We start from the raw sequence: 25577 nt of genomic DNA on the forward strand, positions 1-25577 counted from the left end.
AGGTTCTCCAGAGGCTGCTACAGAACAATCTGTTCGCCAAGGCCCAGAAATGCGAATTTCATGTTCCCGAGGTCTCCTTTCTGGGTTTTATTGTACGGACAGGCCAACTCCAAATGGACCCAGCCAAGACCCTGGCTGTCCGGGACTGGCCCACTCCCAAGTCCGTCAAAGAGGTTCAGCAGGTCTTAGGATTTGCTAACTTCTACCACAAGTTTATCAGGAACTTTAGTTCTGTAGCAGCACCCATGTCGGACCTCACCAAAAGGACAGGTGGATCTTATGTCTGGTCTCCTCAGGTGGAAAAGGCGTTCAAAGACCTCAAGGACCGCTTCTGCATGGCACCCATTCTGGTCCTCCCGGACACCTCCCAAACCATTCATTGTGGAGGTGGACGCCTCAGACAGTGGTGTCGGCGCGGTGCTCTCTCAACGTTCGGAAGGAAAGCTGCACCCCTGCGCTTACTTCTCCCACCGCCTGAGTCCTGGTACGATGTGGGGGATCGAGAACTGCTAGCGGTCAAACTGGCCCTTGAGGAGTGGAGGCACTGGCTGGAGGGAGCGCAACATCCATTCCTGGTTTGGACGGACCACAAGAACCTGGAGTACCTCCAGCAAGCCAAGAGACTGAACCCACGACAGGCTAGGTGGGCCCTGTTTTTCAGTCGGTTTGACTTCACCCTATCGTACTGCCCCGGCTCCAAGAACACCAAACCTGACGCACTGTCCAGGCTGTTCTCTGACACTAACAGGGAGAGTGAAGTCGGGCCTATCATCCCTATATCCCGGATTGTGGCTCCTGTCCGCTGGGGTATTGAGGAGACCGTTCGACAAGCTCAACGCCAGGACCCTGATCCTGGGACGGGGCCACCGGGCCTCCTGTACATCCCTCGTCAAGTCCGGGCCAAGGTTCTCCAGTGGGGTCACTCTTCCCCTCTCACCGCCCACCCAGAAGCTCGGAGGACCCTGGACTTCCTGAAAAGACGCTTCTGGTGGCCTAACATGGAGAAGGAAGTGAAGTCATTCGTCCTGTCCTGTGAGGTCTGCACCAGAACCAAGAACCCGCGACAGCGTCCCCAGGGTCTCCTGCATCCTCTGCCTATTCCCCGGCGTCCCTGGTCCCATGTGGCGGTCGACTTCATCACGGGTCTCCCTGAGTCTCAAGGTAACACTGTCATATTGGTCATAGTGGACAGATTCTCCAAGGCCTGCCCCTTTATTCCACTGTGCAAACTCCCCTCTGCCCTTGACACTGCTAAATTGTTGTTCACTCATGTCTTCCGAGTCTTTGGTCTCCCTCAGGACATCGTCTCTGACCGGGGGCCCCAGTTCTCCTCCCGAGTATGGCACGGCTTCTGTAAGAGCATCGGGGCCACTGCCAGCCTCTCCTCTGGGTTCCACCCCCAGTCCAACGGCCAGACGGAGAGGCTCAACCAGGAGCTGGAAACCACCCTGCGAGGTCTGGCTATGGATAACCCGACATCGTGGAGCACCTGGCTGCCATGGGCAGAGTACGCCCACAACACCCTGCAGTCGTCGGCCACCAAGCTGTCGCCGTTCCAGTGCCAATTCGGGTTCCAGCCACCTCTGTTCCCAGACCAGGAGGAGGAACGCTGGGGTGCCCTCGGTCAACCATTACGTGAGACGGTGTCGCAAGACCTGGAGCAAGGTCAGGAGGACACTCATCCAGACCTCCAGTACCAACCAGACTCAGGCCAACCGCCATAGGAGACCTGCCCACACTTTCCGCCCTGGGCAGCGGGTTTGGCTGTCCACCAAGGACCTTCCGCTGCGGGTGGAGAACCGCAAGCTTGCTCCTCATTACATTGGCCCTTTCAAGGTTGTACGCAGAGTTAACCCTGTCTCCTACCGGCTCCAGTTACCACGTATGCTAAGGATCAACCCCACATTCCATGTTTCCCTGTTGCGGCCCATACTGACGTCCACGTATGCCCCTGCCCCTAGGAACCCCCCGCATCTTCCAGGGTCAGACTGTGTTCACCGTGCGCCACCTGCTGGACTCCCGCCGGGTTTGCGGGGGCCTCCAATATCTTGTGGACTGGGAGGGCTATGGCCCTGAGGAGCGCTGCTGGGTCCCAGCTCGGGACATACTCGATAAAGAACTTTGTCGGGACTTCCATTCGGCCCATCCTGATTGTCCTGGGAACGTCAGGAGATGCTCCTGGGGGGGGGGGGGGGGGGGGGGGGGGGGGGTCCTGTTAGGACTGGGACTGTTTTGGCCTCTAGAGGCCACTGTTATTTCCTTTTCTTGTCATGTTTGTTTTGGGCCTCTAGAGGTCACCACTGTGTTCTGTTTTTGTCTTATTGCCTGTTTCCTGCCCCACCCTGTCCTTAATTAGTTTGTGTATAAATACCCCTCTGTTTGTTCCCTTGTCACAGTCTTTTTCCTATGTTATGCTGTTAGTGCTAGTTCCCTCTGTCCCATGTACCTTGCCTGTGTCTTTGTCTCATCTCATCTCATTATCTCTAACCGCTTTATCCTTCTACAGGGTCGCAGGCAAGCTGGAGCCTATCCCAGCTGACTACGGGCGAAAGGCGGGGTACACCCTGGACAAGTCGCCAGGTCATCACAGGGCTGACACATAGACACAGACAACCATTCACACTCACATTCACACCTACGGTCAATTTAGAGTCACCAGTTAACCTAACCTGCATGTCTTTGGACTGTGGGGGAAACCGGAGCACCCGGAGGAAACCCACGCGGACACGGGGAGAACATGCAAACTCCGCACAGAAAGGCCCTCGCCGGCCCCGGGGCTCGAACCCAGGACCTTCTTGTTGTGAGGCGACAGCGCTAACCACTACACCACCGTGCCGCCGTCTGTGTCTTTGTATTCTTGGTTTTTGCTTCTTTCTTTTGGACTTTGTGGATTTTGTTTTTGACCTTTTTGATCTTCTGAGCGTTTGAGTTTTTACCTTTTTTCTTATTTGGATTTTGGACTTTGTACCTTTGGATATTTTTATTTTTGGTTTATCTTCTGAGCTTTGGATTATTCTTTTTGTTTTTTCCCTTAGATTGTACATAGTGTAAATAAACTGTTTTTGATACCTTTCTACTTCTGCCTCACGCCTCTGCACTTGAGTCATCCCCCTGGTGGCCTAGTGGGGGTTTGCTGGATTATCACACCAGTGAACCAGGTTCAAATCCCAGCAAAACCCTAACAGTCTCCATGAAAACAAGGATGCAACAGTCTCTAAACTCATGCTGGGTAGTCCGCTGGAATTGAATACAGTTGAGTATATTTTCCAGGGAGCAGACATTGGAGAGTAGAATGGATAGGAGAGCCAACTGGCTAGGGTTAGCTGTTAACCTAGCATGGACACACCCACATTTGCCACATTTTTGCCTCCTTGCACACCACTTTCAATGGCTCCTCCCCAGGTTACCAGCCTCAGGTGAGGCTAAGGACTGAAGGCTTGTTCCTTGCAGCAGGCTGAGGTCATGTAGCTTCTCCAGCAGATAATCTTTTATGATGTTTTCTGCATGATTTCTGTACTGAAGGAGTGTCTGGCAATAGTGGATGTGAACACCAGTTGATCCAATGTCCATGTGCTGTACAAAGTCAGGCAAAGGAACAAAATGACACAAGAAAGCACCGTCTAGGATCCGGAGAGGCCTCTGCGTGCTACTGCTGCACTGCCATCTAATCTTGCCTGTACAACAGAGGGACACAGATCAAAGAATTTGCACCAGGAGATAAAATACTCATTTTACTGCCCACATCGAGCTCAAAATTACTCGCCAAGTGGCAAGGGCCCTTTGAGGTTACACAGCAAATTGAGGAAGTTGACTAAGGGGTCAGGCACACAGATAGAGGTAACGCATGTCAAAATTTTGCCACATCAGTTTCCTGAAACCATGGAGAGATAAGGTTCTAATGGCTCTGGCAATGGTTGTTCCAGAGAACGCAGAGCTGGGACCAAAGTTAAGTCCAAAAGGCATGGACCGATTCACCCCAGTCCCCTGTGGAGTCCATCTTGCACCATCTGAGAGAGTACAGGTTATCAATTTGCAGAAGGAATTCTGCAATGTGTTTTCACCCATCCCTGGTCACACTGACCTCATGGAGCACCACATAGAGACTCTCCTGGGCATGGTGGTGCGCAGCTGCCTGTATAGGCTTTTCAAGCACAAGAAAAAGGTGGTTTGGGATGAACTCAAGGTGACCCAGCAACTGACAGAATGGTCCAGTTCTGTGTGGACCATAGAAAAAAAGTCAACGCAGTCTCTCAATTTCAGACATAGCCAATGCCTTGCATAGGGATGTTAACCGATGACCAATGACCGTTTGACCGGTGGTTGACCGAATCAACATCAACCAGTTAATTTTTTTTTGGTTGTCGGTTAAAAAAAATCAGTCGTTTTGAAGCTGCCGATTTTGGAGCGGAGAACCTGGAATTCTGTGTTGTAAATGCTTGGGCATGCCATGCGGTGTAAGGACGACAGCTGACAAATCAGAAACACCCATTCAGTCATGTCCTGCCCCAGTTAAAGACAGCTGACAAATCAGAAACACCCATTCAGTCATGTCCTGCCCTCCCGCTGCCACTCGGCGAAAGAAAAGTGTAGACACAGGCTTTTTAGCTTACAAATTACTATTCTATTTTTTTTTCTTTAATTATTATTAGAAGGCACATCGAGTTTAGTCCTGCCTTGGCCAGCGCATTCTGAAAGTATGTTTCGGTCTGTAGCCAACAATGCATGTTATTGCAGATCATATCTCTCCACACAAACTAAAGGCGCAGATGCCGCCTTTTTAACAACTGAATCGCGCAGATCTGATTTTTTTTTAGGGGGGGCGTTGGAGTGTCTGAATAATTTCATCAGAGTAAATTCTGTATTAAAATTACTAAATAAGCAAATGCTGTTACAGTCCATGAAACATAGGAAGTAGGAGAAGAAAACAGTAAATCAGAAAACTGCGCACATTTGCGCAGCTTCCGCGAAAACGTTTGCATCCCTGTAAACTTTAACCGACTAACTCATTAGCCGGTTAACCGACTTTAACCGGCTAATGAGGCTCGGTGGTCGGTCAAGATTTTTTTTAGTTTTCGCCATCCCTAGCCTCGCATTGATGAACTACTTGAATGGTTAGGCACGGCTTGGGATTTGACAAAGGGATATTGGTAGATCCCCTTGACCCATGAAAAAACGGCCTTTTCCACTACACTTGGTTTACACCAATTTGTCACACTTCTGTTTGGGTTGTTTAGGGGCCCAGCAACGTTTCAGCATCTCATGGACAAAATCCTCTGTCCCCACAATGCGTATGCCGCTGCCTACTTAAACACTATTATTTCTTATAAGAATGATTGGCAATGGCATTTACAACATCCACAGTAAGGGCTGTCCTGAGGTCACTGAGGCATGCAGGGCTCATGGCAAACCCAAAGAAGTGTCCAATTGGATGGGTGGAAGTACGGTACCGGGGCTTCCACTTGGATCATGGGCAGGTGCATCCCCAAATTGCTAACACTACAGCAAATTTGGCCTGCCCAAGACCTAAGACAACAAAGGGGGCGAGGCAGTTCCTGGGGCTGGCTATGATGAGCATTTTTTTTTTTTTGGACATGACCACTAACTAACCTCACTAAAAAGGGGGCACCAGATCTGGTCCAGTGGATGGAGCCATGAGAATGGGCTTTCAATCAACTTAAAGCGGTTTGATGTGGGGGCCCACTGTTGCATTCACCTGACTTTTCTCTCAGTTTTGTTTTGCAGACCAAGGCATCGGACAGAGGGCTGTTTTGTCCCAGGTGGTGGAGGGGGAAGATATTATAGCACCACAGAGAAGGAATGTTTGGCCATCAAGTGGCCGGTACTCACTCTTTGGTACTACCTGCTAGGATGATCCTTCACCCTCTGCTCCGACCATGCCCTGCTCCAGTGGCTCCACCACATGAAGGATGCCAAGGCACAGATGACTCATTGGTATCTAGCCTTTCAAGTCTGAGGTGGTCCACAGGCCGGGGGCATGGGTTTGGAGGTCAGCTGCAGGCCAGACAACTCTCCGGCCCGAGTCAGGCAGTGGGGGTACGTGGCAGTGAGGGTGTGATCAAGAGTCAGCTGTGAACAGCAAGGAGTCAGGTTGAACCAGCAAGTAACATGATGAGTTACCCCGTGTCTAATTACTGGTTGTCTATTAATGTGTCTCTGCGTTTTTCAGATAGTCAATAACGAGAGAGTGAGCTGTGTCCTGCAACCCGAGTGTGTACGTGTGTGCCACTGAAAAGTGAGGATTACAAAGAAAAGTGCAGCTTGAACTGTTGTGCCTGTTCCAGTCCATCATTGTCCTACCACAGGGAATTGTTACAACCGCCCTTCAGACTTTGTACCACTGATTGCGCATTTCTGAGGAAAACCCTTCATATTTGCTATCAAAATCCAGTGGCGATTTCCCACTCACTGGATTCAAGTATTCATTTTGATGCAATTTCAATAAGTAGCCAATAAAATGGTAGAAAACAAGCTCATCTTTGTGTAAACAAAATCTCCCTGTTGCTCTGCAAGAAGGCTTCTAATTTGCTGTGTGCGCGCATGAGAAAAGTGCAGCCTTTTTAATCGATAAGGCATAGCATAGTTCCTGTATGATTCATAGCAGGAGAAAATCACAGAGCTCTTAAATCACAATAATAGTTAAAAGTTGAGTGATTTAGTTGCGGATTCTTTTGTACAACCCCGATTCCAAAAAAGTTGGGACAAAGTACAAATTGTAAATAAAAACGGAATGCAATAATTTACAAATCTCAAAAACTGATATTGTATTAACAATAGAACATAGACAACATATCAAATGTCGAAATTGAGACATTTTGAAATTTCATGCCAAATATTGGCTCATTTGAAATTTCATGACAGCAGCACATCTCAAAAAAGTTGGGACAGGGGCAATAAGAGGCTGGAAAAGTTAAAGGTACAAAAAAGGAACAGCTGGAGGACCAAATTGCAACTCATTAGGTCAATTGGCAATAGGTCATTAACATGACTGGGTATAAAAAGAGCATCTTGGAGTGGCAGTGGCTCTCAGAAGTAAAGATGGGAAGAGGATCACCAATCACCCTAATTCTGCGCCGACAAATAGTGGAGCAATATCAGAAAGGAGTTCGACAGTGTAAAATTGCAAAGAGTTTGAACATATCATCTACAGTGCATAATATCATCAAAAGATTCAGAGAATCTGGAAGAATCTCTGTGCATAAGGGTCAAGGCCGGAAAACCATACTGGGTGCCCGTGATCTTCGGGCCCTTAGACGGCACTGCATCACATACAGGCATGCTTCTGTACTGGAAATCACAAAATGGGCTCAGGAATATTTCCAGAGAACATTATCTGTGAACACAATTCACCGTGCCATCCGCCGTTGCCAGCTAAAACTCTATATTTCAAAGAAGAAGCCATATCTAAACATGATCCAGAAGCGCAGACGTCTTCTCTGGGCCAAGGCTCATTTAAAATGGGCTGTGGGAAAGTGGAAAACTGTTCTGTGGTCAGACGAATCAAAATTTGAAGTTCTTTATGGAAATCAGGGACACCGTGTCATTCGGACTAAAGAGGAGAAGGACGACCCAAGTTATCAGCACTCAGTTCAGAAGCCTGCATCTCTGATGGTATGGGGTTGCATTAGTGCGTGTGGCATGGGCAGCTTACACATCTGGAAAGACACCATCAATGCTGAAAGGTATATCCAGGTTCTAGAGCAACATATGCTCCCATCCAGACGACGTCTCTTTCAGGGAAGACCTTGCATTTTCCAACATGACAATGCCAAACCACATACTGCATCAATTACAGCATCATGGGTGCGTAGAAGAAGGGTCCGGGTACTGAACTGGTCAGCCTGCAGTCCAGATCTTTCACCCATAGAAAACATTTGGCACATCATAAAACGGAAGATACAACAAAAAAGACCTAAGACAGTTGAGCAACTAGAATCCTACATTAGACAAGAATGGGTTAACATTCCTATCCCTAAACTTGAGCAACTTGTCTCCTCAGTCCCCAGACGTTTACAGACTGTTGTAAAGAGAAAAGGGGATGTCTCACAGTGGTAAACATGGCCTTGTCCCAACTTTTTTTGAGATGTGTTGTTGCCATGAAATTTAAAATCACCTAATTTTTCTCTTTAAATGATACATTTTCTCAGTTTAAACATTTGATATGTCATCTATGTTCTATTCTAAATAAAATATGGAATTTTGAAACTTCCACATCATTGCATTCCGTTTTTATTTACAATTTGTACTTTGTCCCAAATTTTTTGGAATCGGGGTTGTACAACTCTGGGATGAGAATATCATAACTGATATCAGTAATGATGAATTTGAAGATGACTTTGATCCCAAAAATAGAGTTCAAGTTTGTTATGGAAAGTGCTTAGCTGCCAATGCTAGCATTGTCAATCAAGTTGGTGAGAGAAAGCTTTAAAGATGTTTTCTATTTCTTGTGTGCAGTGACTATGATCTTTCTGTCATGTGTTGAAGTTATTGCGAGGGGCATCAAACACGATCAGCATTAATTTCATGAGTACTAATATACATTTCAAAGTCTTCCAGAAGCCTAACATTACAATCACTACATTTAATATGTGCTATGTGGACAAGCAATGAAGGCACCTCAAAAGTAAGCAACCATAAACCAGAGAAGTTCCAGTTAGCTTCAGTTCAAAGACTGACAAATTACATGTCAGTTCTTAATATGTACAGACACATACAGGCCTTTCTTTTTCATTCCCATTTATTTTTTAAATTGACAAACATGTGCTGTGATGCTTTGAGCCTCCAGTGGCTGAATGACAGACTAGACTAAATTTAATGAAATGAGCCAGATACCTTTTGTCATACAGGTTTCTGACGGCTCAATTAACTACATTTTTCCAGATTGGGCCTGTTGGAACACCATGCTAATCACCTTTTTGTACTGTACTGGTTAAAACCTAAATTATTGCTAATTTAACATTTATTCATGGCTTTGAATTAGCTACAGTACAACTGCGAAGCTTTATTACAGAATTACAAGTATATGCATCCACTTGTGTAAGTGGATGCATATACATATATAAAATATATGTACTGTATATGTTTAGTCTATTTCTTATCTAGAGTGTTTATACTGTTTATATTGTTTATTTCAGTTACTCTATTTTTATTTATTGCATTGCCTGTTTGCACCGTGGGTCAGAGAGGACTGAAATTTCATTTGTGCTGTATGTCGAGCATGTATAGCATATTTGACAATAAAGTTGACTTGACCCTTGGTGGTCCTGTGTAAAACTCATGAGAACGTTCTTCCAGGAAAACCATACTCAGCACAGATAAAGGTACACAAATCACAAGTGGGGTTTAACTTTATTTAATGAAGATTTGCCAAGATAACCATTACAATAAGCAAAAGTAGGATAAAAATCACAACAGCATATCAAAAGCTATCAAAGAGCAGCGGGGGGGGTGTTGCTCTCTCTCTTTGAAGGGCAGGGGCTTGTTGGACAAAAACACCATTTCTTACAGTACCCAAAGAAATGATCCAGCTGGTTGTCCAGTCACACTTCCCTCACCTGGACTTCCGTGAGCTAGGCAATGGTATGATGCAACAAACACAGCCAAATACTTGCTCTTGAGCCCTACAAGGACATAATGTGCTCTAAACCAGATGTGCTGCCTCCAGATGAGGCAGAGGATGAAGGAGATAAAGGTGCAGAAACGTAAAGGACAAGGCCAGAGTCAAGGTCACAGGTGCAGGCAGGAACTTTTGAACTGAAGACTAGGGCAGCACGGTGGTGGTGTAGTGGTTAGCACTGTCGCCTCACAGTAAGAAGGTACGGGTTCGAGCCCCGTGGCCGGTGAGGGCCTTTCTGTGTGGAGTTTGCATGTTCTCCCTGTGTCCGTGTGGGTTTCCTCCGGTTTCCCCCACAGTCCAAAGACATGCAGGTTAGGTTAACTGATGACTCTAAATTGACCGTAGGTGTGAATGTGAGTGTGAATGGTTGTCGGTGTCTATGTGTCAGCCCTGTGATGACCTGGCGACTTGTCCAGGGTGTACCCTGCCTTTCACGCATAGTCAGCTGGGATAGGCTCCAGCTTGCCTGCGACCCTGTAACAGGATAAAGCGGCTAGAGATAATGAGATGAGATGAGAGAACTGAAGACTGGGGGAGGAAAATACATGGAGGATACAAGTGGGGAAAATCCTGTATAATTTTTTTTAAAGAAATACCCCATCTACATTTTGTAAATGTTAACATGCTTGGAAAAAGGTACAGTGAAAAAATTGTGCACACATCGGTGAAGCCATCATGAATGTGCCCCAAATTTCATTTTCATATCTTTTTCAATTGTGCATTGTGAAGGACTTTATACAGTAGACTTGACAAGCAGATTTCATTTCTGGCATTTCTTAAAAAGTCAAATCTGACCATTTCAAATACCCATATCCCAGAAGTGTATTGGCCAAATTTCTTGATCTATTCATAACTGGAAAGTTTTTTAAATGACCTTTTATAAAAACACAATTCAATCTTGAAAAACTGACCCACGTGACTGCTCCTGTACTGGAGAGTCACATTTTTATCCAAAATTTACCATTACCCTTTATAAAAAAGTAATTTTGAAAAAAAATGTATATATCTTCATTTGAAAATTCACGTCAAGAGCTGTCGGCTTTACTATTGGAGCACTTGTGCTTCCGAAATAATCTTGAATCTGGAAAGCTCCCTTCACACTGCCCACACTGATGCAGCTTCTGTTCTGTATGACTCTGCAGATGGCTGCGGAAGGCACCTTGGTGACTAAAACTTCTCCCACAAAATCCACAGTGATACGGCTTCACTCCCGTGTGAATGCGTTCATGACATTGGAGATGGCAGTGCTGAGTAAAACTCTTCCCACACTGTCCGCAAGAATATGGCTTCTCTCCTGTGTGGACGCGCTTGTGCCGTTTGAGACTATCGTGATGAGTAAAACTCTTCCCACAATGTCCACAGTAATAGGGCTTCTCTCCTGTGTGGATGCGCTCATGCCGTTTGAGATGACTCTGATAAGTAAAACTCTTTCCACACTGTCCACAGTGGTATGGCTTCTCTCCTGTGTGGATACGCTCATGCTGTCGGACAGCACTCTGCTGAGTAAAACTCTTCCCACACTGTCCACAATAATATGGCTTCTCTCCTGTGTGGACGCGCTCATGCCGTTTGAGTTGACTCCGAGAAGTAAAACTCTTTCCACACTGTCCACAGTGGTACAGCTTCTCTCCTGTGTGGATACGCTCATGCTGTTGGAGATGACTCTGCTGAGTATAACTTTTCCCACACTGTCCACAGCAGTACGGCTTCTCTCCAATGTGGATGCGCTGGTGATAATCGAGAAGGTGACTCTTCATAAACCCCTTCCCACAATCTGAGCAGTGGTACATCTGGAAAACATAATGAAATGATTCATTTTTATACTTTTTACTTTTATACTTTTATTATACCTTTTTATGATTCATTATTATACTTTACTTTTTGTCCCCATATTTTGATGGAATGGTTCTTGGAAATTTCCCCTACAATACTGTAATACGGCTTGACCACCAAATTACCTACCTTTAATGGATGCAGTACCACAAATTTTAAGGTTGCAAATGGTGCTGATAAATTAACATACTGACACACACCAAATCAGCCATTAAATTAAAAACACTGACAGTTAAAGTGAATTACATTATGTTGTTACAATGATACCTGTCACAAGGTAGGATATATTAGGTAGCAAGTAAACAATCAGTTCTCAAAGTTGATGTGTTGGAAGCAGGAAAAATGGGCAAGCGTAAGGATCTGAGCGACTCTGACAAGGGCCAAATTGTGATGGCCAGATGACTGGGTCTGAGCATCTCCAAAAATGGCACATCTTGTGGCATGTTCTTGGTATGCAGTGCTTAGTACCTAACAAATTTGGTCCAAAGAAGGACAACCACCAGTGAATCTGCGACGGAGTCATAGGAGGCCAAGGCTCATTGATTCACTTGGGCACAAAGGTTAACCCATATGGTCCAATTTCACAGAAGGGCTACTGTAGCACAAACTGTTGAAAAAGTTAAATGCTAACACCTTTGTCTTAGTCAGCATTACCTTTCAGTTCATACATGATTTGACTTTTCTTGACCATCACCTCAAGGCTGCAGTCATTCCTGTTGCTTGTGCACCTTTTTCAGCCAGCCTTTTTAGCATTAACCTTCTGTGGCTCAGCCTCCTTGTGGAGGACATCGATCATCTTCTGGACAACTGTCAAGTCAGCAGTCTTTCCTGGGATTGTGGTTGTGTATACTGAACAACACAGATGCACGGTATTTATACTGTTTTACTCAAATTTGAAGTGAAATATACTATTATTTTGAGGGGATTTTTTTGTGCTGTTGGCCATAATTATCAAAATTAAAATAGAAAAATGCTTGGAACATTTTAGTTTATGTGTAATGAACCTAGAATATATTAAAGTTTCACTTTCTTAAAAAGGTACTGACTGCAAAGTCATCTGAGATTTTTACTTTTTTTTTGTGCATGGCATTTTTCTATGTCCCACAAGAACAATATCATGTGGATGAGACATGATCATTCTTTCCTCCGCTTTGGGACTGAACATCCTAAGGCAGGGGTCGGCAACCTTTTTGCCATGTAGTGCCAATTAGAAATTTTCTTGTTAGTTATGGCCCTTTTCCACTACCCTTTTTCAGCTCACTTCAGCCCGACACGGCTCGCGTTTCGACTACCTCAGAGCGGCGCGACTCAGCTCGCTTCAGCCCTGCTTAGCACCCAAAACTCGCACGGTTTTGGAGTGGGGCTGAAGCGAGCCAAACCAAGCTGAGTGGGGCTAGGGGCATGAGGAGACACTCCCCTGTGCACTGATTGGTGAGGAGGAGTGTCCTCACATGCCCACACATGCTCCGCGAGCACGCTGGGATCTGTAAACACCGTAAACCCGGAAGAAGAATTACGAATTACGAGAATTTCTGAAGCCTTATGCGCCTCGCCTCATCTATACGCTCTTGCCAGTATCTGTTTGCGTTGTCGGTGACAACAAGCCACAGCACCAAGACCAGCAACACTAACGACTCCATGTTTATTGTTTATTATCCGCTTAAAAGGTCACTGATGTCACTGTTTGCGCCACCTAACGACATCACGTGACTTCCACCCACTTTCGCTAACTCCACCCAATGTGTCCACCCACTTCCAGCCAGCACGGTTCAGCGCGGTTGTAGTCAAAATGCAACTCCAACAGCCCCACTCAGCTCGACTCAGCCCAACTCAGCACGGCACGGCTCAGCCCGACTCAGCCGCGTTGGTAGTGGAAAAGCGGCATTAGTGTGCCATTCAAATAGGTGTTGTTAACTATGTGTAATTAGACCACACATTTTAGACGGATATGGATATTTAATGCATTGAGCAAATGTAAAACACCATTGCACTTGTTTTATGCCATTAACCTCACACACAAGGTTTAAGGACGCCCCCCCCATTGGATAACAACATTGCAAGCAGCTTATACAAAGTCACAAAATAACATCCAAAATCTTTCAGTAGGTAACAGGCCCAAGTTATTCACAATAAAGTCGTAGAAGCCTAATGGAAATGGAACTGATGAATAATAAAACTGCTGAAAAAAAATTAAATAATGAGTGTCAGACAACATTGACAAGTAGCCTACATAAAGTGGCTTAACAATAAACTGCAAATTTGAAGTAGCCTTGTTACAAAATAAATGTTTTGCCTGTCAGTCAGTGTGATCCCTGGCCCTGCTTCCCCTTACTTATAGTGGTGCTTGAAAGTTTGTGAACCCTTTAGAATTTTCTATATTTCTGCATAAATATGACCTAAAACATCATCAGATTTTCACACAAGTCCTAAAAGTAGATAAAGAGAACCCAGTTAAACAAATAAGACAAAAATATTATACTTGGTCATTTATTTATTGAGGAAAATGATCCAATATTACATATCTGTGAGTGGCAAAAGTATGTGAACCTCTAGGATTAGCAATTAATTTGAAGGTGAAATTAGAGTCAGGTGTTTTCAATCAATGGGATGACAATCAGGTGTGAGTGGGCACCCTTTTTTATTTAAAGAACAGGGAGCTATCAAAGTCTGATCTTCACAACACGTTTGTGGAAGTGTATCATGGCACTGTAGCAGTCCATGTAGGTGGGTGGAGCACAGAAGGACGGCAGGACAGAACTGATTTCACAAACTCTTTTATTCAGCTTTTCAGCGTTAAATACATGTTCCCACACACTCAGACACACACACACACACACATCAGCCGTCTGGTTGTGGAGAGAGAGCTCCCTCTGCTCTCGCTCTCTCTCCTTAAATAGGGCGCGGTCACTGGGAAGACACACAAACATTAATTAACAACAGGTGTAGTGATTCTGCCACTTAACTTCCCCGACTCCGCCCTCTTGTCACAGACCGATGCTAGACCACGCCCCCGCTGCCACATACGCCCACCGCCCGACTCAGGCCGGGCAGCCGTCCAGCCCGCAGCCGACTCGCCCCCCCCCCCCCCCCCCTTGACGGGAGAGGAAGTCCGCCATGACCATCTGCGCCCCCGGCCTGTGGATCACCTTGAAGTTAAAGGGTTGGAGTGCCAGATACCAACGGGTGATCCACGCATTGGCATCCTTCATGCGGTGGAGCCACTGGAGGGGCGCGTGGTCCAAACAGAGGGTGAAAGGGCGTCCCAGCAGGTAGTACCGGAGGGCGAGGACCGCCCACTTGATCGCCAGGCACTCCTTCTCGATGGTACTGTAGCGCCCCTCACGCACCGACAGCTTGCGACTAATGTACAAGACGGGGCGATCCTCCCCCTCCACCTGCTGGGACAAAACGGCCCCCAGCCCTCTGTCCGACGCGTCCGTCTGTAACAAAGGGGAGAGAAAAGTCAGGGGAGTGTAAAAGTGGCCCCCCACACAGTGCAGCCTTAACCTTAGAAAAAGCCCGCTGGCATTGCTCCGTCCACTGGACCGGATCTGGTGCCCCCTTTTTAGTCAGATCAGTCAGCGGGCTGGTGACATCTGAATAATTAGGTATAAGCCTACGATAATAGCCAGCCAGCCCCAGGAACTGTCTCACCCCCTTTTTGGTCTTGGGCCTCGGGCAGGCCGCAATCGCTGCAGTCTTGTTAATTTGGGGACGCACCTGCCCGTTGCCCAAGTGGAAGCCCAGATACCGTACTTCCACCCGCCCAATCGCACACTTCTTCGGGTTGGCTGTGAGACCCACCCGCCTCAGCGACCTAAGGACGGCCCTCAGGTGTTGTAGGTGCCGCGGCCAGTCATTACTATAAATAATGATATCGTCCAAGTACGCGGCCGCATAGGTGGCGTGGGGGCGGAGGACCCTGTCCATCAGCCGCTGAAACGTAGCAGACGCCCCAAACAGCCCAAAAGGAAGTGTGACGAATTGGTGTAAGCCGAACGGTGTGGAAAAGGCCGTTTTTTCACGGGATAATGGAGTCAAGGGGATCTGCCAATAACCCTTTGTTAAATCCAGTGTCGAGTAAAAACGAGCCGTGCTTAGCCGATCGAGCAACTCATCAATACGAGGCATTGGATACGCATCGAATTTAGACACCGCGTTGACTTTTCTATAGTCCACACAGAACCGGACCGACCCGTCGGCCTTGGGTACCAAGACCACCGGGCTGCTCCAGTCACTGTGGGACTCCTCGACGATGCCCATTTCGAGCATGGCCTCGAGTTCTTCCCGAACCACCTTTTTCTTGTGTTCGGGTAACCTGTAAGGGCGGCTACGCACTACCACCCCCGGGGGCATCTCAATGTGGTGCTCTATGAGGTTAGTGCAGCCGGGCAGGGGTGAGAACACGTCCGAAAACTCGGTCTGCAACTGGGCAACCTCCGCGAGTTGGGTCGGGGAGAGGTGGTCTCCACAGGGGACCAGAGAGGGACATGATGCTAATGTTCCTTTTTGAACCTCCGGCCCCAGCTCCGCCTTCTCCGGAACCACCGACACCAACGCCACGGGGACCTCCTCGTTCCAGAGTTTGAGTAGGTTGAGGTGGTAAATCTGTAGCGCCCCACCCCTGTCCGTTCGCTTCACCTCATAGTCGACGTCCCCGACTCGCCGTGTGACCTCAAAAGGGTCCTTGCCACTTGGCAACTAATTTAGAGCTTGATGTGGGCAACAGTACGAGTACTTTCTCTCCCGGTGCAAACTCTCTAAGGCGCGTACCCTTGTCGTACAGGCGGGTTTGCCGTTCTTGGGCCTGCCGCAAATTCTCCTGGGTTAGGTGTGTGAGTGCGCGGAGTTTTGCATGCAGGTCAATAACGTATTGAATTTCATTTTTGCTTGGTGAAGGTCCCTCCTCCCAATTTTCTCGCAGCACGTCTAAAATGCCGCGCGGCTTACGCCCATATAATAATTCAAACAGGGAGAACCCCATGAAGGCTTGGGGAACCTCTCGCACTGCAAAGAGCAAGGGTTCGAGCCATTTATCCCAGTTACGCGCATCCTCACAAATTTAATTATGTTTTAAAGGGTGCGATTAAACCGTTCCACTAAACCGTCCATTTGTGGGTGATACACGCTGGTGCGGATCGGCTTAATACCTAATAACCCATACAGTTCGTTCGGTGTTCGTGACATAAACGAGGTGCCTTGATCAGTCAGAATCTCTTTCGGGATTCCAACTCGGGAGATGACGTGGAAGAGTGCCTCCGCAATACTGCGTGCTGAGATACTGCGAAGAGGCACGGCTTCTGGGTATCGCATTGCATAGTCCACCAGAACTAATATAAAGCTGTACCCTCGTGCTGACCGATCTAATGGCCCGACGAGATCCATCCCGATTCTTTCGAACGGGGTCTCGATTAATGGTAGAGGGCGCAAAGGCGCTTTTGGAATGGCCACTGGATTTACTAACTGGCATTCGCGGCATGCCGTACACCACCTACGGACATCGCCGCGAATCCCCGGCCAATAGAATCGGGCCATTATTCGGGCTAGTGTTTTATCCTGCCCCAAGTGTCCAGCCATGGGATTAAAGTGAGCCACCTGGAATACCAATTCTCGGCGGCTCTTCGGAATTAAAAGCTGCGTGACTCGCTCTTTAGTTTGAGTGTCCTGCGTCACTCGGTATAATCTATCCTTCATAATCGCGAAGTAGGGGAAGGACGGGGTGGCGTTCGGCTGGAGCGTTTGACCATCGATTACTCTCACTTGGTCAAACGCATGCCGCAGAGTCTCGTCTCGCGACTGCTCTAATGGGAAATCCGCGAGGGATTCCCCAATAGAGAGAGGAGGAGCCGGCGGCTCCTCACTCTGACGCGGAGATGACGTAGACAGCTCTGTGACAGCTGCTCCCGCCAAAGCGACACCGGGACCTCCCCCTGTCAAATGGCAGGACCCACTCTTTACTAGGCGTGTCATTAAACCCCGAAATCCCGGCCAATCAGTCCCCAAAATTAAAGAGTGGGTAAGGCGAGGATTAACCGCCACCTTCACTATAAATTTCTCCCCTCTGAAAATAATGTGGGCCGACACCAAAGGGTAGCGGTGAACATCCCCGTGCACACAACACCTTCACCCCTTGTGCTCCCCCCAATGCCTCGTCTTGAACCAGGCTTTGGCGAATTGAGGTCTGATTACAACCAGAATCCACCAACGCCTGATATGTAGCCCCTTGGATACTCACCGGTATGCGATATGCTCCGGCCCGATCGAGGGCGGCCTCTGGCGCATCGGGGATCCGAACCACCGCGCCCACCTCCATCGCCGTGCACTGCTGTTGAAGGTGGCCCGGCTCCCCGCAGCACCAGCAAACCGGCCCGAGCTTTCCCTCTGCACCGGTGATCTGGGGCTCACTCACCTGAGGTGGGGGAGAGACAGACACAGAAGGGAGAAACAGGAGGGCACCGCGGGTGCGGCGGGCCGGCTGGGGTGGTGCCGGCCCCCGCCTCCGCGGTGGGGGAACGGGGAGAGGACATGACACAGGAGGAGAAGGGGAGGGGGAGAGAGAGAGAGAGAAGAGGAGAGAAGAGAAGATGCCATCTGCTGTCCTGCCGCCAGGACAGCCGCCAGATGATCCTCCGCAAGCTCGATTGCCTGATCCAGCGACGCTGGGCGGTGGCACTGGACCCACTCTGCGGTTCCCGCTGGTAAACACGCGACGAACTGTTCCAGTACCACCTGGTCGATGAGTCCCTCGGCGTCGTAACTGTCGGCCCTCAACCACTGCCAGCAGGCGTCCTGGAGTTGCTGGCCAAATGCAAAACGGCCGGCCGGCTTCCTCCAAGCGCAGAAACGCTGATGTTGTTGCTCCGGGGTGCGTCCCACCCGCTGGAGGACGGCCCGGCGAAGGTCTGCGTAGGCCAGCCGGCGGTCGGTGGGGAGCTGTAGCGCGGCCAGCTGCGCCTCTCCCATTAGCAGGGGGAGGAGGCGCGCCTCGCGCTGTTCCACCGGCCACCCCGAGGTCTCTGCTACCTGCTCAAAGAGCGTGAAGAATGCCTCAGGGTCGTCCTGCGGGCCCATCTTCGTGAGGGTGAGGAAGGGCCCACGGCGGTGGAGATGGTGGACCCCGCCGACGCGAGGAGGTGCCGGAACGCCTGACGATCTTCCTGTTGCGCCAGCACCAGGGCCTCAAACCGTTGTTCTTGCTCCTTTCGGAGGGCGAGCAGCGCCTGGTGCTGGCTCTGTTGGGCCGTGGCGAGGGCGTGGATCAGGTCGGCGAAGGTGGAGGACTCCATGGGGCTGTTGTCTTCTGTGCTCGGGTCCCGGGTTTCGGCACCACTGTAGCCGTCCATGTAGGTGGGTGGAGCACAGAAGGACGGCAGGACAGAACTGATTTCACAAACTCTCTTTTATTCAGCTTTTCAGCTTTAAATATATGTTCCCACACACTCAGACACGCACATACATCAGCCGTCTGGTTGTGGAGAGAGAGCTCCCTCTGCTCTCGCTCTCTCTCCTTAAATAGGGCGCGGTCACTGGGAAGACACACAAACATTAATTAACAAAAGGTGTAGTGATTCTGCCACTTAACTTCCCCGACTCCGCCCTCCTGTCACAGACCGATGCAAGACCATGCCCCCGCTGCCACAGGCACGAACAAAGGAGATTTCTGAGGGCCTCAGAAAGCTTTGTTGATGCTCATCAGGCTGGAAAAGGTTACAAAACCATCTCGAACGAGTTTGGACTCCACCAATCCACAGTCAGACAGATTGTGTACAAATGGCGGAAATTCAAGACCATTGTTACCCTCCCCAGGAGTGGTTGACCAACAAAGATCACTCCAAGAGCAAGATGTGTAATAGTCGGTGAGGTCACAAAGGACCCCAGGGTAACTTCTAAGCAACTGAAGGCCTCTCTCACATTGGCTAATGTTAGTGTTCATGAGTCCACCATCAGGAGAACACTGAACAACAATGGTGTGCATGGCAGGGTTGCAAGAAGACAGACACTGCTCTCCACAAAGAACATTGCTGCTTATCTGCAGTTTGCTAAAGATCATGTGAACAAGCCAGAAGGCTATTGGAAAAATGTTATGTGGACAGATGAGATCAAAATAGAACTTTTTGGTTTAAATGAGAAGCGTTATGTTTGGAGAAAGGAAAACACTGCATTCCAGCATATAAGAACCTTATCCCATCCGTGAAACATGGTGGTGGTAGTATCATGGTTTGGGCCTGTTTTGCTGCATCTGGGCCAGGACGGCTTGCCATCATTAATACAACAATGAATGATACCAGCGAATTCTAAAGGAAAATATCAGGACATCTGTCCATGAACTGAATCTCAAGAGAAGGTGGGTCATGCAGCAAGACAACGACCCGAAGCACACAAGTCATTCTACCAAAGAATGGTTAAAGAAGAATGAAGTTAATGTTTTGGAATGGCCAAGTCAAAGTCCTGACCTTAATCCAATCGAAATGTTGTGGAAGGACCTGAAGCGAGCAGTTCATGTGAGGAAACCCACCAACATCCCAGAGTTGAAGCTGTTCTGTATGGAGGAATGGGCTAAAATTCCTCCAAGCCGGTGTGCAGGACTGATCAACAGTTACCGGAAACGTTTAGTTGCAGTTATTGCTGCACAAGGGGGTCACACCAGATACTGAAAGCAAAGGTTCACATACTTTTGCCACTCACAGATATGTAATATTGGATCATTTTCCTCAATAAATACATGACCAAATGTAATATTTTTGTCTCATTTGTTTAACTGGGTTCTCTTTATCTACTTTTAGGACTTGTGTGAAAATCTGATGTTTTAAGTCATATTTATGCAGAAATATAGAAAATTCTAAAGGGTTCACAAACTTTCAAGCTCCACTGTAGCTCCGAGATGTGGGGATGGTAATTGGTCACTGAGTTGGACGCATGCTTCCGAATGGCCCGTTGTCAGATGACTTCAGGAAAGGCAAAGTGCATTCTTCATGTGCGAAAATATCTGTTCACACAGATATGTTGATCTGAACACTGACAATAAAGCCAGTGTGATATTGCGAAGACAGTTGAACTTTTCGGGTAAAGATGCCCAGCAGGCGTAAATGATGTCTCCTTGACCCTGCGCTGTGCTTTGTAATTGTATACATAGCTCTGCAAACTTTTTTTTGCAGAGCTACATATACATGTCTTGTCTTTTATTCTTGATTTTATTGTCCCTCTATTTGGCAGCCCCTCAAAAAGACCATCCGAGCTGGAGAGAAAGGCCTCCTTAATGTATTCACAGTCTGTGAATGGCTTTCCATGTTTAGCTATGCAGTGAGAAATTATATAGCTAGCTTCAGTGGCATTGTTTTTAGCTGAGGTAAAGACTTTTAAAGTGTGGGCTTGCTTCCCATATCCGCACACTGCGCGTGAGATTGATTCGTCCCCATCTGTCTGATCTTTGAAAGTCTTTTCATGCTTTGCCTCGAAATGACGTTTAACACTGGATGTTCGACACACAACAGTTTCAAAACACAACGTGCACACAGCATGGTCCCTCTGAGAAACGAACCCATATTCTTTGGTCCACGAGGAGAGGAAAGCCCAAACTGTCAGCTTCTTTGCCATCTTGGCGCAACTGCTGCATCAAGTGCGCCCATCTCGTGAGAAATATGGAGAGGAGGAAGTGTTGCCAGCTTGGGTGGTTTTAAGTGCATTTTGACAGGTTTTGAACATATTTTGGGCTGGAAAACGTCAGCAATATCTGGCAACACTGGGAGGGGGGGCGCTATATTGTTGTGTAGTCATGCTAAAAGAGCAGGCTCGCCATGCAAAAGCCAATGACAGCAGTTCAAGATGACATTTGAACATTTTTAATGTGTTGAATAATTAGGTTTGTGCATCATTGTCAGTGTGCCACTGGAAATTCCTCGGTGTGCCAGTTGTGGCACGCATGCCTAGGGTTGCCAACCCCTGTCCTAAGGAAACGGCTGAACATGAGGAGCTTGAACTAATTAGCATAATTATGGAACTGGTCACACCAAGATGGTAACGCATGGAAAACCTCGTGAGTCTACATCGACCTCAGAGAGTTGAGTCGCAGGTATGTAACTTGTGGTTAACATTTCACAAATACATCCATGAAACCAAAGACGAATATATATCTGTTACTGCTTTTGTGTTGATCTCTCAGTCATGGAAGTTCTCACCTCTTCCACTCTCCCATCGCTTCATCTCCTCCTTTGAATTTCACCCAGTTTCAGTCTCTTCTCCTGTAAACCATTCTGTCATTATTTATTGCCTTCCTGGCCCTGTGAAAGGTTTCTTTGATAAACTGGACATCCTACTCCGCTTGCTCCCATGCCCCTTTTCCACCAAAGCAGTTCCAGGGCTGGTTCGGGGCCAGTGCTTAGTTTGGAACCGGGTTTTCTGTTTCCACTGACGGGGGGGGGGGGGGGGGGGGAGTTGTTAAGACCAACAACAATAACAAGACCACGAAAGATCGCCATTTTTAAGCGACGAGAAGCAGCAGCTGTACAAACGCGAAGTCATCCATTATTATTGTTGTTGCTGCTGCTTCTTCCGTGTTGTTTTTGCTTCGATATTCGCGCTAAGGTTTATGCAAACGTAGCAACGTAACTGACATATACAGCAACGTAATGACGTATACAGTGACGTAACTGACGTATACAGTGACATAATGACGTGGCTTCTCTTAGCACCGCGAGCTATGGAAAAGCAAACTGGTTCTCAGCTGGCTCGCGAGTTGAACGAGTTGTGAACCAGCACCAGCACTGGCCCCGAACCAGCCCTGGAACTGATTTGGTGGAAAAAAGGCACCAGAAGATGGCACCCCTTGATGCTCCTGGGAGACTTCAACCTCCACCTCAAAGCCTCCCACTCTGCTGCCTTCCTTCCACTCCTTTAATCTCTCCCTGCTGCACTCACCTACAACCCATAAAGCTGGCAACCTTCTTGACCCGGTCTTCCTCAGAAACTGCTCAGCCTCAGATCCCACAGTTACCCCTCTCCATCTGTCTGACCACCACTTCATTTCATTCTGCCTCCCAACCACCCCCCCCACCCCCACTGTTACAGTCTATTGTAACCTCCACTCCCTCTCTCCCTTCTCCTCTTTGAATCCTTCTCCAATCTTCCTGCTGAATCTGCTGCATCTTCTCTGCTCATCATCTCCTTTTGTCTTCAGGCCAGCAAGATCTTCCCCTCCTAGTCCCTGGATGTCTGGAACACTTCACTCTAACAGAAGCAGTCAACATGCAGCAGAGAGGAAGTGGAGAAAATCCAGGGCCCCCGCTGACCTGTCTCGCTACCAGTCCCTCCTTGCCAAGTTCACAGCTTCGCTCAAATCAGCCAAGATCAAGTTTCATCATGCCAAAACTCATACGTCCATTTCCAACCTTCGTCAACTGTTTTCTCTTCTCTCAACTCTCCACCAGCTGCACCTCAGTCCTCAATCACTGCAGAGGACTCTGCAGTCTTTTTTGAAGATCATGGACATCTGCAACTCCTTCATCACACCTGCCCCATCCTCCCCGTTTCTTCACCTTTGCTCTGTTCCCCCCCCCCACTTCTGAGGTCTCCCAGCTCCTGCACCCTCACTGTCCTACCACCTGTGCCCTTGACCCTATCCCCTCATCTCTCCTCCAGACCATCACTTTTAACATTCTCTCATTTATCACCTCCCTCGTCAACTCCTCCTTGTCCTCCAGATACTTTCCTTCAATCCTCAAACAGGCCCACATCACTCCTCTGCTGAAAAAAAACTGGCCCTCGACCCCTCGGTCATCCAGAACTATTGCCCAGTTTCTCTTCTCATCAAAAGATGCTTGAACGTGCTGTTGCTAACCATCTCTCCTGTTTTCTCCTGCGGACCCACCTCCTGGATCTTCACCAGTCTGGCTTCCAAGCCGGACACTCAACCGAGACTGCGCTTCTCTCCATCAGTGAAGCACTCTGCGCAGCACGTGCCACCTCCCTCTCCTCTGTCCTGAATCTCCTCGACCTTTCTGCTGCATTTGACACTGATCACCCCATCTTCCTGTCATCTTTATTAGCTCTGGGGATCTGCAGGACAGTCCTAGACTGGTTAAAACCCTATATCTCTGGTCATTCCTTCCAGGTTACCTAGTCTGGGCATGGTGCTGATACAGTATCACTTACCACTGGTGTCCTTCAAGGTTCAGTCCTTGGTCCACTTCTCCCTCGACACCTCTCTGCTCATAGCCTATCCTAACACTGCTATGCTGATGACACCCAACCATCCCCCCCCCCTTTTCCTCCTAACACACAGCTCACATCTCTGCTTACCTGCATGACATCCAGAGCTGGATGGACAACCATCACCTGAAGCTCAACCCAGGCAAGAGACAGAGGTAATCTACATTCCTGTTCCATCCTCTCCATGCCTGGACATAATCATCTCCCTGTTGGACATCTCTTGGTCACCTTCACCCAATGTAAAGAACCTAGGGATTGTGTTTGCTGACAAACTGTCCTCCTCAGTGAACACTGCTGCAGTGGCCCAGATGTGTAGATTCCTCCTTTACAACATCCAAAGGATCCACCCTTTCCTCACCACCTACTCGTCAGCTCCTGGTCCAAGCACTGAGCCTCTCATGCTTGGACTACTGCAACTCTCTCCTTGCTGGCCTTCCAGCATCTGCCATCAGGCCCCCTGCAGCTTATCCAGAATGCTGCAGCTCGTCTAGTCTACAACCTCCCTCGTTCTTCCCATGTCATCTCTCTGCTTGCTGACCTGCACTGGCTACCTACTGCAGCTTGTAACAAATTTAACACATTGGTGCTAGCTTACCAGACTACCAAGGGGTTAGGGCCAGCATACCTCCAGAGTCTGATCCGCCCCTACACATCAGCCAGATCCCCATGCTCTGCTACTACTGGTCACCTGGCCCTTCCTCCTTTGTGCTCCTGCCCAGCTGGCTCAAGACTGTCATCTGTCCTGGCTTCCCCTTTGGTAGAATTACCTTCCCACTGAGGTCAGAACTGCCAACTCCCTGACCATCTTCAAGCACAGACCAAAGACTCACCTCTCCCCTGCACAAATGCATATCGGTCTAGACCAACCCAGGCTGGCCTGGGGTTAGCCACTGGAGTTTAATTTTCTCTATTTAGTTGTACTTCAGTTCATTTGTGAGGTTAGTTTGTTTCCTTGGCTGTTTGCTGAGTATTTGTATTTCAGCAGAATACTTCACTAAGTATTACTGTCACTTGTTCAGTTGGCACCAGAACTTTCTTGTCTATAAGTTCAGCACTTCGTGTACCTGATTTTTGCACTTATTGTATGTTGCTCTATGTAAGAGCATCTGTTAAATGCCACGTAATGTGTTATTTCATTCTCTGTCAGATAAAAACATGTTGTATAACTTTAGACTCCCCAATCCAATACAAGTGCTGCAAATTCATCATGTTTCGTGCTTGTTTCATCCTTCAGTCGATTCTAGTGGTCTATCTGTCCCTTCACATCATTTTGGTGTCCATCGCTTTTCTAGCACACTTTCCACCTGATTTGTTTTCATATTTTCCTTTCCTTTTCCACTGGCAGAATGGAGTCCGCCATGTTTGCCCATATTGACTTGTTTTGGGTAAAAGTAGGTCAAAACACACTCCACGATGGTCATGTTATATTTTTGGTCACTTGCTTCGGCAACGTCCAGAATCGTAAAACACGGGATGCATTTTATCTCGGCAAAACATTTACACATAGGAGACCCAGAGTGTGCAGCACCACAACTCCTCAATTTCAACTCAAATCAACGCAAAACATCTCAAAACTCCAAACAGCAATAAAAAAAAAAAAAAAAAAAAAAAACATTTTTGCCCAGAATTCAAATTTATAGTCAGAACCTTTAAAAATAACTGATGGAAAATATTGAACTTTTTCATGATATTCTAATTGTCTGCGATGCAAGAGTAAATCTGATTTTCTGTGTCCTGGAAGAATAAGTTGTGTTGCTTAATAAAGACAAAACTTGCAAATATAACTTTTTTCATTTAATTGTGACGGCTGCCTCGGAAAAATCACTGCCAAAGCAATGCACCGCTCCTCGCACAACTGCTCCCATGGTGCTGAAGAAAAAGCAGCGTTTCAACACCATTGTTTTGG

At 47.8% G+C, this 25577-nt stretch overlaps 1 pseudogene; it reads right to left on the reverse strand.

Annotated features, from left to right (window-relative positions):
* The window catches only part of LOC132885858 (zinc finger protein 585A-like), a 78284-nt pseudogene that overhangs the window by 38345 nt on the left and 14362 nt on the right, over positions 1-25577 (reverse strand).

Source organism: Neoarius graeffei, chromosome 1, assembly GCF_027579695.1.
Source record: "Neoarius graeffei isolate fNeoGra1 chromosome 1, fNeoGra1.pri, whole genome shotgun sequence".
Lineage (NCBI taxonomy): Eukaryota > Metazoa > Chordata > Actinopteri > Siluriformes > Ariidae > Neoarius > Neoarius graeffei.